Below are 20,289 nucleotides of genomic sequence, written 5' to 3'. Positions count from 1 at the left end.
GAATTTTGCATCTTGTAAGGAATTGTTGTTGGTTTCTTGAGGCAACATCATAGTGTTGGGTGATCTAAGCTTTTCATGAGGTGAAGAAGGGCTTACTTGCTGAGAGGATGATGCTGGGTCAGAACAATTGGTTGTAATTCTCTTGGCTCTTTCTTGATTATCAATAAAACTATTCTAGTTTTCCTCCATACACTTGTGTGATTGATGTTTTATTCATTTGTGTGGTTAATATACATCTGATCCTATATTGCTTATGATAATAGATCCATGTTCTCGTATAGTGTTATGCTGCTTTGATTCTACAGGTACTCTGTGAAGCTGGGTATACAAGAAAGCAAGTAGCAAAGGACTATCAGAAGAGAGGGGAATCAAGCAAAGGACCAAGTGCAAGACAGAGGTTGGTCTCTTTTATTCTTCTCTCATCTATCTTTCATAAAGGAAAACGAAAGTAGTTTTACTTTGTTTGTTTCTAAGGTAGCTACCAGCCTTAGTGGGATTAGCAGTTCTGCATAGACACTATTCCCGGTAACAAAATGGCGACTCCACTGGGGAGCGAGTAGATTGTTTGTTCATCTACATTTGTTTACTTTATAAACTTACAGACGGAGCCTGAAGTCAAGCCAGCTAGCCTTCGAACTGCATTTGCTATGCAAGTGCAGAGTAGATCAACGCTGCTTCAGTTAATCTCCGGGTTTTTTTTATGATTTAAACAATTGATTTACAAGCTCTCTAATTGCCCTTGTGGTGGCTCTAGTAACCTCCTTAGATCTACCCATGTGATTGATTGACTGATTACCACTTGCTCGGCCAAAATCCCTGAACTGAACTGCAAAATGTGACCCAGAACCCAATCAAAGTCTCGTCCCTGGTCCAGCGCACTGTCTGTTCTGTGAATCTCAAATTCAGCGCACTTCCCGAATGTAGTAGGTGCGCTGCATTTCAGTTTCACTCTGTTACAGGTGCGCTGATCAGACTAGGCATTGTTCCTAAATTTTGGTTTCTGTGTTCACTCTTTTCAGATCTATTCAAGAGTTTTGCTGCCTGTAGTCAGTACACCTCTGTTTGAAACCCCTTTCCTTGTTGTTATTCCGCCTCCATTGTGCAAAGAACTGTAAATGTTTTTATGTATTTTTTGAGTCATTTTCAATTCTCCTTTACAAAGAAGTAACGTAATTGTACTGTTGTTTCTTGATTTGAAAGTGTCGCAAGTGTCATTTTCAGTCATAGAAGAGAGTCTGATTGCTCTTGATAGTCAATTACCCTGTTACTATTGTATTTGATCTGAATTAGTAGTTTTTCTAGTGTCGAAAGAAAGTTTTCAATTCCAAATCGCAAAGTGTTGTCATTGTCCTCATTTTGTTTTGAAAAGAAACTTGTTAGTAATTGTCGCTTTGAAAAATAATTCAGATTTGCGCAATGGCTTTCTTTTTATCATTTACACATTAAGAAGGCTGAAAACAAATACATGCATGTGCATTTGCATTTAGACTGTTTGTTGGTTTGATTTAGGACAGTTCATATAGTGTGTGCTCTTTGCTCTTTGTTGAAAGAACGCCATCTCTCTTTCCCTAGTAGCTAGGATTTTCATTGCACAAAGAAGATAAAACAAATGTTTATCATCTTAGATTGCATTTTAGGAATTGTACATCTACATCACGCGGTGAACCTGAAAGGAAAATTTCTTAAGCAAGATCAACAATAAAATAAATTTAATGAATCTAACAACGCTTTGGAACCTAACGCACAACATCTAGAAGTCTAGGCTAGAGATGTATTCCAGCGTCGTAAAGCCTGGTAACTATTGTTTTCACTGTTGATTGGGTGATTCCTCCACTTTGAGATGATAAGTGCCAGTACGGACTTGTGCTCCCACGTACCGTCGAGTATATTTTGGGAGACCACAATAGGCTTAATCCTTTATCCATAGGAAGTCGTGTCTCCCGCCCTATCGATTGCAATGCACTGAACACAGCATTCGGGAAGATTGACTGCCGTACCGTAAAAAGTATTCTGCAGTTTTGCGATTGGTTTGGTAATCCCTCTGTCTAGATTTCTAGAGTAGTCCCTTTCGTTCCTTTTCAGACTCCTTAACGGAAAAGGTCCATCTGAGCACTTGTCACTTCAGGCTCATTAAAAATAGAAGGCGACTAGAGTCATCTTTTGTTTTTTCTCGACTCTTAAAAATTGAAAAAACAAGTTGTGTCAAAGCGTCTAAAATTCATCTAATTCGGAAATATACTTCCCCTTGATTTTTAGTTGATTTAGTAATCCGCAATCATGGAAGAAAGTCAATTGAAACCCCGTCGTTCGCGGAGGCATACGAGTCAACTGTCTTTGTCTCCGGAATCAAAACTGTTACGGACAAAGCAAACTCGTTTAACCGGTTCCAAATCCCCTGGTAAAGTTAGAACAAGTGTTCCAACACCATCAGAGACTCTGGTTACTCCAAACATTTTTGGTATCCCTGCCTTTACAGAAGAAGTTCAGTAGCCACCGAAGGATAGTAGCACTGATCCTAGTGTGAGAGTAAACACTTGTGTTACTGAACCAGTTCCATCTACAACTGATTCGGAGGGTGTTACTCCCCAAACATCTGTCGCTGCAGATTCCATACCTTCTTCGGCACCAGAAATATTTTACGGACTAGACGGTCTACCTCTTCCACCTGGTCTCATTGCTATAGAAGAGATTGTGGAGGATCCTCCATCCAGTACTCCATCGCAATTTGGAGTCAAGATCACTCTATATCCTTCTTCATCAAAAATTAGTCTACCGCCATCAGAAGCTCCTGTAGAATCGCTAGGCAATCTTTTGGATAGACTGGAAATGTCTGAACAACCGTCAACATCTAGGACTGTGTCATCTGATACGGCGACGGCAGAACTTCCTGATGTCACTCCAACAATGTTCGCCGGTATACCATCTGTCCCAACTAGTTCTAAATCGCTAGAAGGGGCCCACTCAGGGGCTATTTCGACAGTATGGTTCGTTCCTGTTTGTTACTCCGAAATAGTATCCGGAAACTCTTATGTTGAGTCTCAGCAAATTGATCCTTCAGGGTGTCAATTTGGGCAGTCCGATCCTCAAGGGCAAGCCATACATTTAAGTACCGGATTACCGCTGTATGGGGAGCAGTATACCCTTTCATTGTCTCCTCCGGGAGGACAACCATACGGGAGTTCACAACAAAATTCAAGTTATGTTGGAATTACATCTAGCAGTTGGTGGTGGGCTCCAGTATTGTAGCAATAATGCTACAACTCCTGGAACTCCCTTCTTTAATTTTATCAACCCGGTAGTTCGTAACAAACTTGGAAGCGACGGTGCTGTATGCACAAATACTAGCTCTTGTCGCAGCTGTCACTTGGTCAGCTGGCACAAGTCCGCTAGGGCTCAAGCCAACTTCTATATGCTCTCAGAAGAAGCTTTCTAAATGATGGACGAAGGCTATCTCGAGGGAAATTGATCTACTTTGTAAAAGTGAACTGAAAGCCAACCAAAACATGAAACCCTAGTAAACCCTAATTTGACTAGTTTGACCTCTATGATGCAATAGTGAAAGTGCAAATGTCTAAAAAGGATGCCATTACCTCTAATGATGTGAAATGCATGAACTCAAACTACTTCTATGAAAAAGAACATTGTTTTTGTATTTTTGCTTAAGTGGATGGAGTGATTATGACTTTGTTTCTTATTAGGGTTTGGCTGTGCAGAGGTAGTGCAAAGGGAGAGAAAGCTTGGGAAAGGTTGGGAAGGCTAGGAGAGGTTCCAGGGATCCAAAACATCATTCCACAGAAGTCCACAATGTTCAGGTGCTCGGCAACCGAGTGTGCAGGCTTCTACAGGATGTCTGCAGGGGTTTCTACAGGATGTTCAGAGATTTCTACAGGATGTTCTGAAAAGAGGATTTTGGAGCATGGATGGAGGGAAAAAGATGATGGAATGAGTATGGGGGTGAAATAGGGGTGTGAAGAGGTCTATGACTTGGAGTATGGAGTTGAGGAGAAGGTGTGGATGGCTGGACTTATTCCAAGAAGACTGGAGTAATGTTGCACAAAAAGATGAGAATCATGGCAAAGTAAGCGAATGAGGTAAATGCAAGGTAAGGGTTCTGAGTGAAGGATGAAACATGTCGGTTGGATGGGGTATGTGCAGGTAAGGAAGGGTAATAGGTACTCTGCAAGTGGTTTTCCAAACTGAACGAACACACACATATAAAACCTATGACCTAGTTACTTTAATCTAATCTGACCTAACAGCAAAAGGAAATGGATAGAAGTTTATTCGAAATGAAATACGTGAAATGACTCTACAACTAAGCAATCATAAATTGAAGCATGCAATCAAAACTGATATCAAGTTCGACCACTAAAAATCCAACACTATTAATTGCATGGTGAAGCAAAGGATGTGTTTTTGTGGGCAGCAAGGTTACATTGGTCCCAGCTCATGATTCCACTGAAGGGGAGGTGAGATCCAAAGTACTTGGTAGCATTTTTCTGAATATATTCCCTGTGATTAACATATCAAGTAAATCTGAACATGAAAAGCTATTTTACTCATCAAAAAGACAAACTAAATAACAAAACAAAATAGCAGATTTTATTCTCAGAATGCAGCAAAACACATAGAGATAAACAAGGGAGGTACTGGGCGCTTGAGATGGGCCCAACCCCAAGAGCTACAGCCTCCCAAGAGAGATTTAGAGCTGGTGCCAAGCTGGATTCATATTTATTAATCAAGAATGAAGAGTTACATCAAAACTGTCCACAAGGAAAACTTGAAAATAAGCTGACAGCAAAACTAATCTATTGCCTAAAAATCGAATTACAAAATGACTACAATAAGACTATGAAATGACTAACTACCAGCTACAAAATAACTAACCACTAGCTAACCCCAAAATTACTAACTAAAATGAGGTCTTAATCCCTCTTATTTATACAATTTGAGGACCCAACAGTCCTCCTAAAATTTAGGGACTTGGCTGCCCAAGACTTGTAGTTAACAGCAGTCCAACTTGACTTGCTTGGCTGCCCTTGAGCTGATTGATTCGGTGGCCCTTGAACTCCGAGCTGATGGTGGAGAATTCGAGGTAAGGGCCCATAAATGAGGGGGACACCTTCCTACAAATCCTCTAGCTTGTTCTCCCACGAATTTGGATGCCAAGTGCTCATTAAGACCTTCATTTTTGTCTCCAAGTTTACCAAAAAGGCTACACAAAGCACCCATTAGACTTGTTGGCATAATGACTAACCAAATTCACTCTATTAACATAAAAATAATCAAAAACATGCAATAAACAAATGAGAATGATGGATTAAGTCAACTTAGGAGGTTGAATGAGCCCAAATAATTGTCCATTTTTGGGGCTCATCATCACCCCCCTACTGAAAGTGTTGCTCATCCTCTGAGCAACCAATCTCTCTCCTCATCTTTGATGGCCCTGGTGGCTTCTTTGGCTAAAATCTCGGCCGATTTCTCCTTTGGCTTCCCTCTTTTCAAACTTCCTGTAGAAACAGTTCGCTGGCTTCCTGTAGAAACAGTCCTCTGTCTTCCTATAGAAACAGTCTTTGAGTCCATCATCTTGATTTGCTCTCTTTAGGTGAAGGCTTTTAGCCTCCTCTTTCATAGATGATGGATCTCTTTGAAGGAGACTCTTTCTTTTGTTTAGCTTGTGTGTCCTCAATGACAATTTGCTTCTTTGACTGTGGTTTGGGGTCTGCCAATTCTTATCTGCATGCCCTTTCTTGCCTTAAAAAATAGTGGAAGCTCCCTCTTTTACTTCTCCTTCGGCTTGGGAGAGGTACTTAGGGCAGCCAGCACAGCTGCTGCCTCCCTAGCTAGGATGTCCGCCTTCTTCTCCTTGGGTTTCACCTCTTAAGGGCTTCCTGTAGAAGACCTTGTTTTAGCCAATTTCGGGCTTCCTGTAGAAGCCCTTGTTTTGGTAATTTTCGGGCTTCCTGTAGAAGCCCCTTTTTCAATGATTTTCAGGCTTCCTGTAGAAGACCCTTTTACTGTTTTCGGGCTTCCTGTAGAAGCATGTTTCTGCTTTCCTGTAGACACAGGTGTCACCACCTTGGCTTGCTTTGCTGCATGGGTTTTGCTTTTCTTTTCAGCTTGGCTGTGGCAGCCTTCGTCTTCTCGCCCTTCTGCTCTTCTTCCTCACTGTTTGCTGCTTTATCATATCCATGAAGTCTACCTGAAGGTTAGATCTCCATGTGTGTCTAAACTGTGATTGCAACCGTGGAATTCAAATACCCATTGAGAGATATCAATTTGCAGTTCACCCTGAGGTATGCAGGCCAATATAAACTGTATGCTGAGATCCTTGATCATAGGACAGACCCTTCAACTTCATCTCTTTGATAAAAACACTTGCAGGTTGACGAGATGATGTTCATATATGTTCCTAGGTTTATACATCCATAGATATTTCCTTTAATCACAGGTATACTGAGTATCACATATATTCGTTGTGATATGTCTAGACAGATCTGCATATAGAGCCGAGATGTAACCCTTGTTATTGCTGCAATATACATACACAGTCTTCTCTGCCCATCAACTGCAAGGTTCACAGTAACAATCCTTCCATCAATGGTTTTGTTTGGTTCCTTACGGGCTTACTTAGTAGCCTCCACAGTCTTGGAAGTCACAAATGCAAATCCCCTGTTGGTGAAAAATACCTGCAACATTAACCAAGACAAATACAGCCAAACAATCTAGGCTTCGGAAAAACATGCATAAATCTCTGAGAATAGAGGCATTTTAAACTGCCCATCATAAAGAAATATGATGTATATTAGATTTGTAACCTAGATTCGTTGGTATTCTCATCATATGCAACTGGACCTTCTACCTCTTTACTCATTTTCATTTGACTCGGAAGCTTTCAACTTCACACGAGAGTTTCTAGTCAAGCTACTTGGTGAATATCTTGACCTATCTTTGCACATAATTTCAAGGTCTGAGCCTTCACTCACATATGATTGATCAATTTCTTGATCAGATCCACTTTCAGGGCCCTGCAACTTCCTTCACTAAAGGAACAATCAGAAGACAAAGATGTATCATCATTTATATCAGCGGAACTTTGAATCTGACACAGACTACCTGGTTTTGGTAAATATTCTATAACCTGGAGCTGTGTGTTGGACAATGTGAGAAAGGGAACCAGGCAAGAAAACTCGAACATTGCTTCCTTGATGCAACAACGTAGCCAGCTTGGGTGAAAAGAACATGCTTTGCAAGTGCAAGTTGAACAACCGTCTTTGAATTTCAGTTGAGCGCTTAGACTTCTGCGTGATTTTTGGTTGAGTGAGGTGGCCAAGACGTGTGCTGGCCCATGCAACTGTTGTCTCCACTGCAGTGTTTAACTATTTGTTCTCTGCTGTTAATCTCATCCATCAAGCACGCTAAAGTTTAACTATCCATCACTACCCGTTTTTTAAATTTCCACGTGAGTGAACTGTCCACGTGTACTGCGTGACTGCTAGAGAACTGGACATCAAGTGAACCTTCCTAAATTCGTGGCTTAATTCCATCACTCCATTCGTTCATGCAGTTCTTGAATTAGATTCATGCAATAGAGGAATAGGTTTTGTCACGTACCTGAAGCCAAACGACTGTCTGTGAAGCTTCTTGCCACTGCATGCTCTAATTCTTTGATTGCATGAGGCTTGGCTAATGATTTCTGATTGTGTTTGCTTGTGCAGGTGTCCTCTGGCCGGATCTGAGCTACATGCAATCGTTTCCAAATTCAACTCTGCCCGTTCAAGCTGCTGCTGCTGCATGGTCACAAAATCAGAACTTATTTTTGCCATTTCTCCCAAACGGTAGATCGGATTGATCTGAAACTCGGTGAGCATGTTCCCACCATCATTATGCATCTCCCATAGCAAATTCGTGATCAATGGATGCACGGATTTCAAGAAAAATGGAAAATGGATGAATATTTCAGAGCTCGATTTCTCGGAAACCGTGCATCAGAATCGGCTGAAACTGCTTAGGTAGGTTACTATCACCCATTTGCATCTCCCCATGAAACAAGTTTTAAAACGGATGCACGGATATGGAGAAAATGCAAAAATGGCTTATAGTGATGGAGGCTGATTTCTTGGAAACCGTGCACCGGAATTGCATGAAACTGCTCAGGCATGTTTTCATCCACCTTGTACAATTCCCCATAAAACGGTTTGTCAAATGGATGCATGGTTTTCAAGTTATGGCAAAAACAAATTCTGCTCTATGTGTTTTTGCTTCAAGGCACTTTGCATTTTGGTTGCATGGTATGACAAAATGAATTTTGGCTGTGATACAGGTATGGAGATGATGGAGGAGGAGTTGGAAGATTGCATGAGGGCTTCTGAACACTTGAGGAAGCTACCATGCTCGCCAAACCACTTTTTGAAATGCATGCCTATTTTCCCACAATTTCTACAGGAAGTTCCTGTAGAAGCACAATGAGAAGCACAAGGAGGTGGAAAAATGATGGAGAAAGGCAAGGGATGGACACACAAGTGCTTGTAGGCCTAATCAACATATTCCCACCATTAGATTCACTTTTGGAATTGGATTTGGCTCGTCCAAAGGTTCTACAGGATGTTTCCTGTAGAAATACAGAGCTTCCTGTAGAAGGCACAAGAAAGATTACTTTGACCTTGATTTGAGTGCTCCTCCTGTCATGAAACGTCCTTCTTGCAACCTGCAATGTCATTGCTGCAACATGAAATTATTCAATGGAGATTAGCTTTATTTTTCTTTTTCTTTTTCTCTTTTTTTTTTTTTTTTTTTGAAAAACAACTAGGGCGCCTCATTGAGGTTTTCACCCTAATTGCCTGCCCTGGGCGCCTCCAAGGGAGGTTTTCACCCAGAGATCTTATTCTCTTTTTTCCTTTTTTTTTTCCAACCCATTGACCGCCTCATGGAGGTTTTCAATCAACGAGCCAATCTAAGGCGCCTCCGAGGAGGTTTTCACCTTAGATTTCTATTTTCCTCTTTTTTCGTTTCTTTTTCTTTTTCTTTTTTCTCTTTTTTTTCTTTTTCTTTTTTTTTTTATACCCTACCCTACTTGAAAAAAACAACATCATTTTCAAGTATAAGAATACTTCCAATGGAGCCATGTGCACATCAAGATTAGAGACAAAATGATGTGAAGGCTCGAAATGCATGCTTTGACAACGATCCAGATTTCAGAGACAAAATGATCTGACTTTGAATGGATCAAACATGGATGAGGAAGAGAGTACTGCTGCAACTTAGTGACTGTTTGGAACCATGTCTCAATATAGCTTTGATATCCTTGGTCCTTTTGCTGATCTGGATCATTCTTCATGTCACCTTCTATCATGATTTTCTCATCTTTCTCTTTTTGTTGATCTTTCTCTTGAATACATGGAAGATTTGATGGTAACCATGAGGAAGCTTTCTCGATCTCTGATTCTGATCTCTTCTCTTCATCAAGTGCAGCCCATGGTTCTTTGATCTCCTCTTTTGAATCTTCTTTTGCTGGATGTGATCCTTCAATGCTTTCAAGATGATCTCTTTTTTGCAATGCTTTTCCTGAGCTGTGGTGAAGATCATTGAGCTAACGAGGAATCATTTGCATAGGTTGTGCCTCAGATTTGTAATGGGGTTGAGCTGCTCCATGGTATGGCTTTGGAAATGGTACGGGTAGTTGAGTGGAGGTGTGAAATTGAGATGGAGATGGATGGCATGGTGGTTGGGTAGGAATTTGAGGTCTCCTTGGTGGAGGAGGAGGCGATGGTTGTGGATGAGCAGGTGGTGGAGGAAAATGAGCGGGATGAGAGTTGTACTGGGGCCTCCACTTCTGATAGGGTGCATTCCACTCAGGCTGTGGCTGAGCATAAGAGTGAAATGAATGAGCAACTGGTTGGGTATAATATGGATCTGTGAAGGAACAATGAGAATATGACCAAGGAGGAGGTGTAGACCAGGAAGGATGAGCAGGGGGACCCCAAGAAGGCATGAAAGTGGCTTGATAGGGGTCATAATAGGTCTCGGATGTCCCTTGCAGTTCCTGTTGGTAAGATCTAGGTCCATGCGGCCAACTTTGGTTCATGTAATAGAGTGATTCAGTGGCTCCTTTGGCTCTCTGATATGCAGCTTTGAATCTGGGTAAGGAAGGGCACTGATCTGTAGGATGGTATTCTTCACAGATGAAACACACTTCTAGGGAGTGCATTGGACATTCGTTCCTAGGATGCTTTCTAGTGCACCTAGGACAAAAGATGACCAAAGCCCTCTTGGCTTCTTCTTTCTTCTTTTGGATCCGCAAGGTATCCAGTTGCATGGCAAGAAACTGCCTCATATCACTCTTGAAATCTTTGATCTGGTTTTCAAATTCATCTTTGGACAAGATGTTGCTCCCAACATCTCTGCTTGTAGCCATTTGCTCCAGAGGAATGTTTTCTTCTTCTTCTCCCCTATAGGTTCTTTAAATATGCCTTGATGTCCACCCAGGGGTTCTTTAATCACAGCCATCGAAGAAGAGAGAACGTTGGCTGTGTGAAGCAGTGGGGGTGTTGTGAAATCATTTTTCTAACTTATCTCTACTCCTACAAGGCATGAAATGAAATCTTTTTGGTTGATTTTTGCTTTTTTTTCTACTTCTACTTGCAAAACTGAAATAGATTGAACTGCAACTAACTATCTTTCTAAAATGAAAATGCGGAATTGAAATGAAAGCAGGAAAGGACTAATCTATTTTGCTCAAATGAAATGGCAGGAATGAAATGCTAGTCTACGCTTGCAGAATTGAAACACTAATTTACGCTTGCAGAAATGAAATGCTAATCTATGAAAGCAGGAAATGCTAATCTATGAAAGCGGGAAATGCTAATCTATGAAAGCGGGAAAGGTCTATGCTACTTTTGCAGAATGGAAATGAAATAAACTACTTAGCAGAAAGTTGTAGTAGAAAATAGAAGAATAGCAACAATCACCAATACTCTGCCGCTTCCCCGGCAACGGCGCCAAAAAGATGGTGGGCTCTAGTATTGTAGCAATAATGCTACAACTCCTGGAACTCCCTTCTTTAATTTTATCAACCCGGTAGTTCGTAACAAACTTGGAAGCGATGGTGCCGTATGCACAAGTACTAGCTCTTGTCGCAGCTATCACTTGGTCAGCTGGCACAAGTCTGCTAGGGCTCAAGCCAACTTCTATATGCTCTCAGAAGAAGCTTTCTAAATGATGGACAAAGGCTATCTCGAGGGAAATTGATCTACTTTGCAAAAGTGAACTGAAAGCCAACCAAAACATGAAACCCTAGTAAACCCTAATTTGACTAGTTTGACCTCTATGATGCAATAATGAAAGTGCAAATGTCTAAAAAGGATGCCATTACCTCTAATGATGTGAAATGCATGAACTCAAACTACTTCTATGAAAAAGAACATTGTTTTTTTATTTTTGCTTAAGTGGATGGAGTGATTATGACTTTGTTTCTTATTAGGGTTTGGCTGTGCAGAGGTGGTGCGAAGGGAGAGAAATATTGGGAAAGGTTGGGAAGGCTAGGAGGGGTTCCAGGGGATCCAAAACATCATTCCGCAGAAGTCCACAACGTTCAAGTGCTCGGCAACCGAGTGTGCAGGCTTCTACAGGATGTCTGCAGGGGTTTCTACAGGATGTTCATAGATTTCTACAGGATGTTCTGAAAAGAGGATTTTGGAGCATGGATGGAGGGAAAAAGATGATGGAATGAGTATGGGGGTGAAATAGGGGTGTGAAGAGGTCTATGACTTGGAGGATGGAGTTGAGGAGAAGGTGTGGATGGCTGGACTTGTTCCAAGAAGACTGGAGTAATGTTGCACAAAAAGATGAGAATCATGGCAAAGTAAGCGAATGAGGTAAATGCAAGGTAAGGGTTCTGAGTGAAGGATGAAAGAGGTCGGTTGGATGGGGTATGTGCAGGTAAGGAAGGGTAATAGGTACTCTACAAGTGGTTTTCCAAACTGAACGAACACACACATATAAAACCTATGACCTAGTTACTTTAATCTAATCTGACCTAACAGCAAAAGGAAATGGATAGAAGTTTATTCGAAATGAAATACGTGAAATGACTCTACAACTAAGCAATCATAAACTGAAGCATGCAATCAAAACTGATATCAAGTTCGACCACTAAAAATCCAACACTATTAATTGCATGGTGAAGCAAAGGATGTGTTTTTGTGGGCAGCAACGTTACATTGGTCCCAGCTCATGATTCCACTGAAGGGGAGGTGAGATCCAAAGTACTTGGTAGCCTTTTTCTGAATATATTCCCTGTGATTAACATATCAAGTAAATCTGAACATGAAAAGCTATTTTACTCATCAAAAAGACAAACTAAATAACAAAACAAAATAGCAGATTTTATTCTCAGAATGCAGCAAAACACATAAAGATAAACAAGGGAGGTAATGGGCGCTTGAGATGGGCTCAACCCCAAGAGCTACAGCATCCCAAGAGAGATTTAGAGCTGGTGCCAAGCTAGATTCATCTTTATTAATCAAGAATGAAGAGTTACATCAAAACTGTCCACAAGGAAAACTTGAAAATAAGCTGACAGCAAAACTAATCTATTGCCTAAAAGAATTACAAAATGACTACAAGAAGACTATGAAATGACTAACTACCAGCTACAAAATGACTAACCACTAGCTAACCCCAAAATGACTAACTGAAATGAGGTCTTAGGCCCTCTTATTTATACAATTTGAGGACCCAACAGTCCTCCTAAAATTTAGGGACTTGGCTGCCCAAGACTTGTAGTTAACAACAGTCCAACTTGACTTGCTTGGCTGCCCTTGAGCTGATTGATTTGGTGGCCCTTGAACTTCGAGCTGATGGTGGAGAATTCGAGGTAAGGGCCCATAAATGAGGGGGACACCTTCCTACAAATCCTCTAGCTTGTTCTCCCACGAATTTGGCTGCCAAGTGCTCATTAAGACCTTCATTTTTGTCTCCAAGTTGACCAAAAAGGCTACACAAAGCACCCATTAGACTTGTTGGCATAATGACTAACCAAATTCACTCTATTAACATAAAAATAATCAAAAACATGCAATAAACAAATGAGAATGATGGATTAAGTCAACTTAGGAGGTTGAATGAGCCCAAATAATTGTCCATTTTTGGGGCTCATCAGTTGGTTACCGATACTACCTCAACAACCAAGAGTTGTATATTCGATGCAACAATGCTTACATATGTCAAATATATCGACTACGCCAGCTATTGTGACGGTATCGTAAGTACAAGCGCTACCTGTTGTATGCCAACCTCCAGTTTCTTAGGTGGTAATGCAACAGCCTCTTGTCCCTGCGACTCAGTCACAATTGCCAACTAGTGGAATGACATAGGCCCAAACGGGTACAATTACCCCTCATCTTGGTCAAACAGTCAGTATTGGACAACAGCACATGGCTTCACAGCCATGGCTGGTGCAATACCAACAACCGCAATTCCAACAGGTATACCAAGGATCTGAGCAACAAATCTTCACAAATAGTGGGCAACCGTATATTCAAAACGGTCAAAATCAATCATTCTACAATGGTTATGCCCATCAACCTTACCAAAGTTATCAGCACCAAATGCATTATGTTGGTATGCAGAGACCAACTGCTCAGGCGATTCCATCTTATCCTGGGTATGCTTCGCCTAACCTAAATCAACAGTTACCCTTCATGGCGACTTTAGAGTTACCGGATCTAAATCGGTTAACAAACGATCCAATCGCCTACGCCCCTTGGTGGCCAGCGATTCCGCATAAACTTCAGTCAGATATTCCTAAATTTAATGGAAATCCGGGTGAGGATCCGTCGAATCATGTGATGACCTTTCATCTGTGGTGTTCATCATACACCCTAAACGATGATTTGATTAGGCTTCACCTTTTTCAGAGGACGTTAACTGGTCCAGCAGCAAAATGGTATATCGAATTGCCCAGAGCTTTGTTTGACAACTTCAGTGCCCTAGCCACCACCTTTTTAACCCATTTTCAGTTACCAATAAGGTACGAAACGGGAACGGAACTTCTTACCAATTTCAAGCAGACAATCTCCACTCACATATCTGATCATATTCATGAGTGGCAACATCATCGTAGAATGGTAAAAACATATGTTCCTGATCAGCTATTAGCTGAATGGTTTATTAAGTCTTTGTTACCTTCCATTACAGACGATGTGGCAAAAGGAGGAGTCATCACCGAAGAGCAAGTTATTGCTCGTGCGCAATATTTAGACTTGATTTATACTTAGTCTGGCACGCTCTACGATAAAATCCCTGACGCTCCCAGACTAGAATTTTCGGTCCCCCCTCCTCCTAAATCGAACAATGACTCTCATGCCGGCGATGGTGTGATTGGCACGACCAACACAAAATCGAAAAAGGCTACATCTAAAAAGGCCCGTAATATTTCCAGTCAAAATGCGAAGGAAGAACTTCTCGCCTCGGAAGTAAATGCCATCTCAACTGATAAAGGCAAAGAAACCAAGCAACCAGGAGGCAAGAAGAAAAACAAAGGGAAGAAGAAGAAACGGGAGGAATCATCACCTGAAAAATCTTCTGCAAACCCTCCTGGAGATAGGAAACCGAGAAATCCATGCATAATATGTGATGAGGATCATTGGACAAGAGATTGTCTGTTTAAAGCTGAGCTTAAAAAATTCTGTAAGAATTCAAAAACCTCGGCAGTATTAACTGATCCGTTTCCGAATCCAGGAACAAATCTGGTTGACAGTGGAAATGCTTCCTCATCTCAAGTGCTGATGTTGTCGGTTTCAAAAGAGAAAAATGATGCTTTAATATCAACAAGGAATAAAGATTATGGGAATCCACAGCGGTCGAACAACAAGGATAAAGATCAACCTAGTAGTTCGAAAACAACTTCGACGGAAGTTGTGCCACCCATCATTCCTGAATTGACAATAAAACCGCTAAAGGGAGTAGTACACAAGTCGACATTTAATCCTCGTGCCAGAGCGGCACAGCATTATAATATAGTGGAAGATCTGGCCCAATCGCCATCCGCTATGTCGACACTTGAGGTACTACAAAATTGCCCATCCCAAAAGCAGGCTTTACTATCAGCTATCAGTGGGATAGACCCAAAGGATTCTAATCTTGTGTCCTTTAATCATAAAGGATACGATCCTTAGTTACCAGCTCAACTATCTTTCCTCATTCAAGTGAAAGCCCTCAACAAAACTGTTCATCGAACAATTATTGATGAGGGGGCATCTACATGTATTATTTCGATGAGTTGCTGGAAAACTTTAGGATCTCCAACCTTGTCGAGGTCTTCAACAACATTAAAATTATTCGATGGATGAACATATACCCCATATGGTATTCTAAGTAACTTGCAAGTTGAACTAGGAGGGAAAACAGTAGAAATAGATGTCGAAGTAATCGACGGAAACCTCAATTACAACATCCTACTGGGAAGACCATGGATATATGCTATGGCTGCGGTTGTGTCGACCTACTTTAGAAAGATTGCATTTCCCTTTCAAGGAGGGATTACAATCGTCGATCAACAAACTTTCCTCCCCAATGGTTCCCAAGTTACGGGAAGCGTTCCGATGATCCATGGAAGCCCCCATTCGCTTCAAAATATTGGAGTAGGCCTACTAAAGGACCCTATATTAATGGGAACTTTTTCCCTTCTGCCTCCAATCAATCTGGCAGAAGTAGCATCGGTAGGAACCTGCAATATGATATCTTCGATTGAAAAGATCTCAGGAAACGATATAAACATGGATCATACGCAGGTATTGCCTCCAAGCCCAATAGAAATATTGTAGCAATCAATGTTTCTTGCATGGGAGGCAAACCCAAATCAACGATCATCAATCCTTTGGATAGATAGGTCTAAGGAATATGGCACCCCTTCATATCCTTGGTCGCAAGTGCATTACACCGACGAAGGAATTGTTCAATCAATGGTAATTGAAGGGGCACCATGGGAAGATTACCACCATCGTTCCCATCTTCCGACTTGTAAAGAAGATACTCCTGATGACTTCCATCATCCGTCAGTTTTTGATTTCCTATCAAACACTGTAAACATGGTGGATTCCGAGCGAAACTTGTCCAACATTGAAGAGACTATCGCCATAAATATCTCGACCAAAACAGATGTTGTAGAGAATATTTATGTTGGAAAATGTTGTTCCTCTTCAGAAATTGAAATATATAATGCTCTTTTTCGCGAATTCAGAGATGTCTTTGCTTGGTCATATGATGAAATGCCAGGCATTGACTCGAGTATAGTTGAACACGAAATTAAGATGTATCCAGATGTCAAACCAATACGACAACGGCTACGGCAGGTGCACCCCAAGAAATCTGTTGCCATCAAAGCAGAAGTTGAAAAGCTTCTCCATGCTGGTTTCATTTACCCGGTTCCTCTAACCGATTGGGTATCGAACATTGTTCCTGTTATGAAAAAACAAGGAACGATTAGAGTGTGCGTCGATTATAGGGATGTAAATCAAGCTTGTCCAAAAGACAACTACCCTACACCCTTTATTGACCAGATAATTGATGAATGCGTCGGATGTGAAATCTTTTCATTCATGGATGGATTCTCCGGGTATAATCAAATAAATATCCGCCCACAGGACCAGTCAAAGACTGCATTTATTTGTCCATGGGGCACATTCGCATATCGCAAATTACCCTTTGGTTTAAAGAACGCATGGGCGACGTTTCAAAGGGCAATGAATTATGCCTTCCATGACATCAAAAAAATCGTTCAACCATATCTCGACGACCTTCCGGCTCATTCGCGAAAGCGGACTGATCATCCGCAGCATTTAAGATCAATATTTCTACGTTGCCGACACTACAAGATACGACTCAATCCACACAAATGTGTGTTCTATGTCAGTTCTGGTCGCTTACTTGGATTTGTAGTCTCGAAGGACGGGATTCGTCTCGACCCATGCAAGGTTCAGGAAATCATAAATTTGCCTCCACCTTCAAATTTGCTTCAGATACAGAAACTCCAAGGGAAAGCAAACTTTCTGAGGAGGTTCATTCCAAATTACGCCGAACTTGCTAAAGGTTATACACGTCTATTGAAAAAGGAAGTGCCCTTCGTCTGGGATCAGGTCGCGCAAGCTTCCTTTGATGCTTTAAAGGAATCCCTAATGAAAGCATCATTAATGTACGCTCCTGATTATCAAAAAGACTTTAACCTGTATCTGGCTGCAGCAGATACAACCATCGCAATGGTTTTAGTTCAAGAAAACAACGGAATTGAACATCCTATATATTATTTAAGTAAGAACTTAAATGATACAGAAAGCAAATATTCTTATGTTGAAAAGCTAGCACTCGCAGCTGTTCAAGCGATACAGAGATTTCGACAATATGTCCTCTTTCGAAAAACTACCATTCTGTCAGATTGCAACCCCATGACTTATATATTGTTGCGACAGTTGCTGGGGGGAAAATATTCAAAATGGAGAGCAATTCTACAAGAGTTTGATCTGGGATTTGTAAAATCCAAGTCAAATAAAGCCCTGGTTTTCGCAGAATTATTATGCGATCTCCCATCGTCGTCCAACGATGAAACATCCGAAGAAGCAATCGTGGATGAATCTTTGTTTCTGATATCTTCAAGCAATCTGTGGTATGGAGATATAATCATTTATCTCCAAACCCAAAAATATAGGCCTAATACCTCCCACTCCGAACAAAAACGTATTCGATACCAATCAAAAGACTACATGATCGTCGGTGACACGCTTTACCGTCGTGGTGTCGATACAGTTCTAAGGAGGTGCCTCACCCATGAGGAGGCCGAAAAAGTCCTGAATGATTGCCATTCAGGTGCGTGTGGGGGGCATCAATCCGATTACGCTACGGCGCAAAATTTTTTACGAGCAGGATACTTCTCGCCAACAATCTTCAAAGATTGCATAACCGCAATCAGACGTTGCCATGCCTGTCAAATTTTCGATAGCAAAACCAGAAGACCACCCACACCTTTGCAGCCAATAGTTGCTATTGGGCCATTCGCCAAATGGGGCATCGATTTCATGACATGTAACCCCACCTCGACCGGGGGGCATGGGTATATCATAGTCGCAGTGGACTATTTTACCAAATGGGCCGAGGCGATGCCTACATTAGATAACACTGGTGAAATAGCTGCCCTTTTCTTTTTCAATCATGTAGTCGCCAGATTCAGCGTTCCACAGGCTATAGTCACAGATCATGGATCACATTTTCACAATCACATGATGGCTGAATTAGCTGCCAAATTAGGGTTGTCTCACGACAGCTCTACTCCATACTACCCACAAGCCAACGGACAAGTTGAAGCAATCAACAAAGTCCTGAAGCGCATGCTGCAATGGATGATTGGAGTCCACAAAAGGAGTTGGCACCTGATCCTGTACTCAGCCTTGTGGGCATACCGAACCTCGGTAAGGAATGCAACTGGGTTTACACCTTTCCAACTGGTGTATGGCCTAGAAGCAATCTTACCGGTTCAGTGTGAAATATCGTCCCTTAAACTCGCAATCGACCTTCTCCCTGGAACTTCAGAAGAGGAGGCTCGTTTCTTGGAACTAATCCAATTGGATGAGATCCGTTGTGATGCCGCTTTGGCTAACGAAGCCCATAAGAAATGAGTCAAGGCGCAGTTCGACAAAAATGTCAAACCCCATGTCTTCTCAGAAGGTGACCTGGTCTTACTTTATGACCAAGAATCCGATAAATTGGGAGCAGGTAAATTCAAGTCTTTATGGATGGCCCCTATATTTTTAAACGTGTATTAGCAAAAGGGGCCTATGAGTTAATGGATTACGATGGAATTCCACTGGCGCAACCTCGTAACGGGTTGTACCTTAAGCGTTACTATGCATAATCAGTATGGTAACCTATATGCTTTTGTTACATTTTTGTTTTCTCTAAGGGTAATCATTTTGGTCAAGTAAAAACACTTTTTACATTTGTCGCAGATGTCGAACCTATTGGAATCTTTTGTTGGATATGCCGACGAAGCAAGTCGTAGTTCGTGGAACCTATCTTCTGCAACCTGGGCCATTTTTTATCCAAACGGCGAGTTAGTAAGTTTCAAAGGGGTATGTATTGGTCGATCAACGAATAACATCACTGAATATAGCGCGTTGATAGAATTTCTCTCTGATGCCATCACACATGGCATACACCGACTTGTTGTCAGGCTAGACTCATAGCTCGTCATACTACAACTCACTGGTATCTACTCCGTCCGAAATCCAGCTATCTATCGCATGTTCCTAAGGGTCAAGAGTTTGGAAAGGCAATTTGATTTTATTCAATATCAGCATATTTCCAGAAGCTTAAACACATTAACTGACTCATTGGCAAATTATGTGTTAGATAGACCTTTGCAACATTTATAAAAAAGAAGCATTTCATCAATATTTGCATGCGGATCATATAACTTAACCAAAAAAAAAAAACTCTGAAAATCAAAAATATATATATAACTGTTTACGGTTTACACATAATGTTCTGTAACCAAGAAAAAATTGGTCAAATGACCCAAAAGTCAAAACCCTAGGGGGCACCCTAGTCTAATGATGTTGGTGATAACAAGTCACCACATGTGCAATCATGCGTAAAATCCTAGTCCATCGACTTGGCACGCCAGTGGTATGTTGCTGCAACCTCAGGGGCAGCTCATCAGTCCTCACATCTGGAATACCGAGAGTGAGGCCCTCGACCTGATCCTATAATGTTGAAAGAGTCTCAGCCACATCAAGGTCGCGAAGGATAGCCCTTCCCACAGCCTCTCCTGCTAGAGCGGCAGCTGGCCCTCTCAGGCGTACTACTGGCCGAACGGGACCAACATCTGCATGAGCACATGAGTTCTGATTAGTCTTGATAGAATAAAGCACAAGGACATTATAAAAGAAAAACGATAAATAGAAATATGGTCAAGAATTTACCAATAGCACCCCACTGCTCGCCAGCCGACAGTACCAAATCTAGGTCACCCCGGAAGTCCATACCAGCATATGGGTACTCGGAAAAAACCATCTCCTGACAATCGAACCACCCGAAGAAGGTATCAAAAAAAAAATCTGAGACTGACCAGCATGTCTGGACATATGGTTGACCCATCTCTGCATCCATGGTTCAGTCGGTGGAGGTAAACCAAATGCAATATACTGCGGCTGCATCAGTGGTATCCTTTCCAAGGTGAAGGTGGTCAAAATGGAACCATATCCAAAGTTCTTCAATCTCCCATTTTTCACCTTGGTCAAC

Source organism: Pinus tabuliformis, chromosome 8, assembly GCF_031772625.1.
Source record: "Pinus tabuliformis cultivar Carrire ecotype Pingquan chromosome 8, CPIR1, whole genome shotgun sequence".
NCBI lineage: Eukaryota > Viridiplantae > Streptophyta > Pinopsida > Pinales > Pinaceae > Pinus > Pinus tabuliformis.
Note: the sequence above shows the minus strand (reverse complement) of the source record.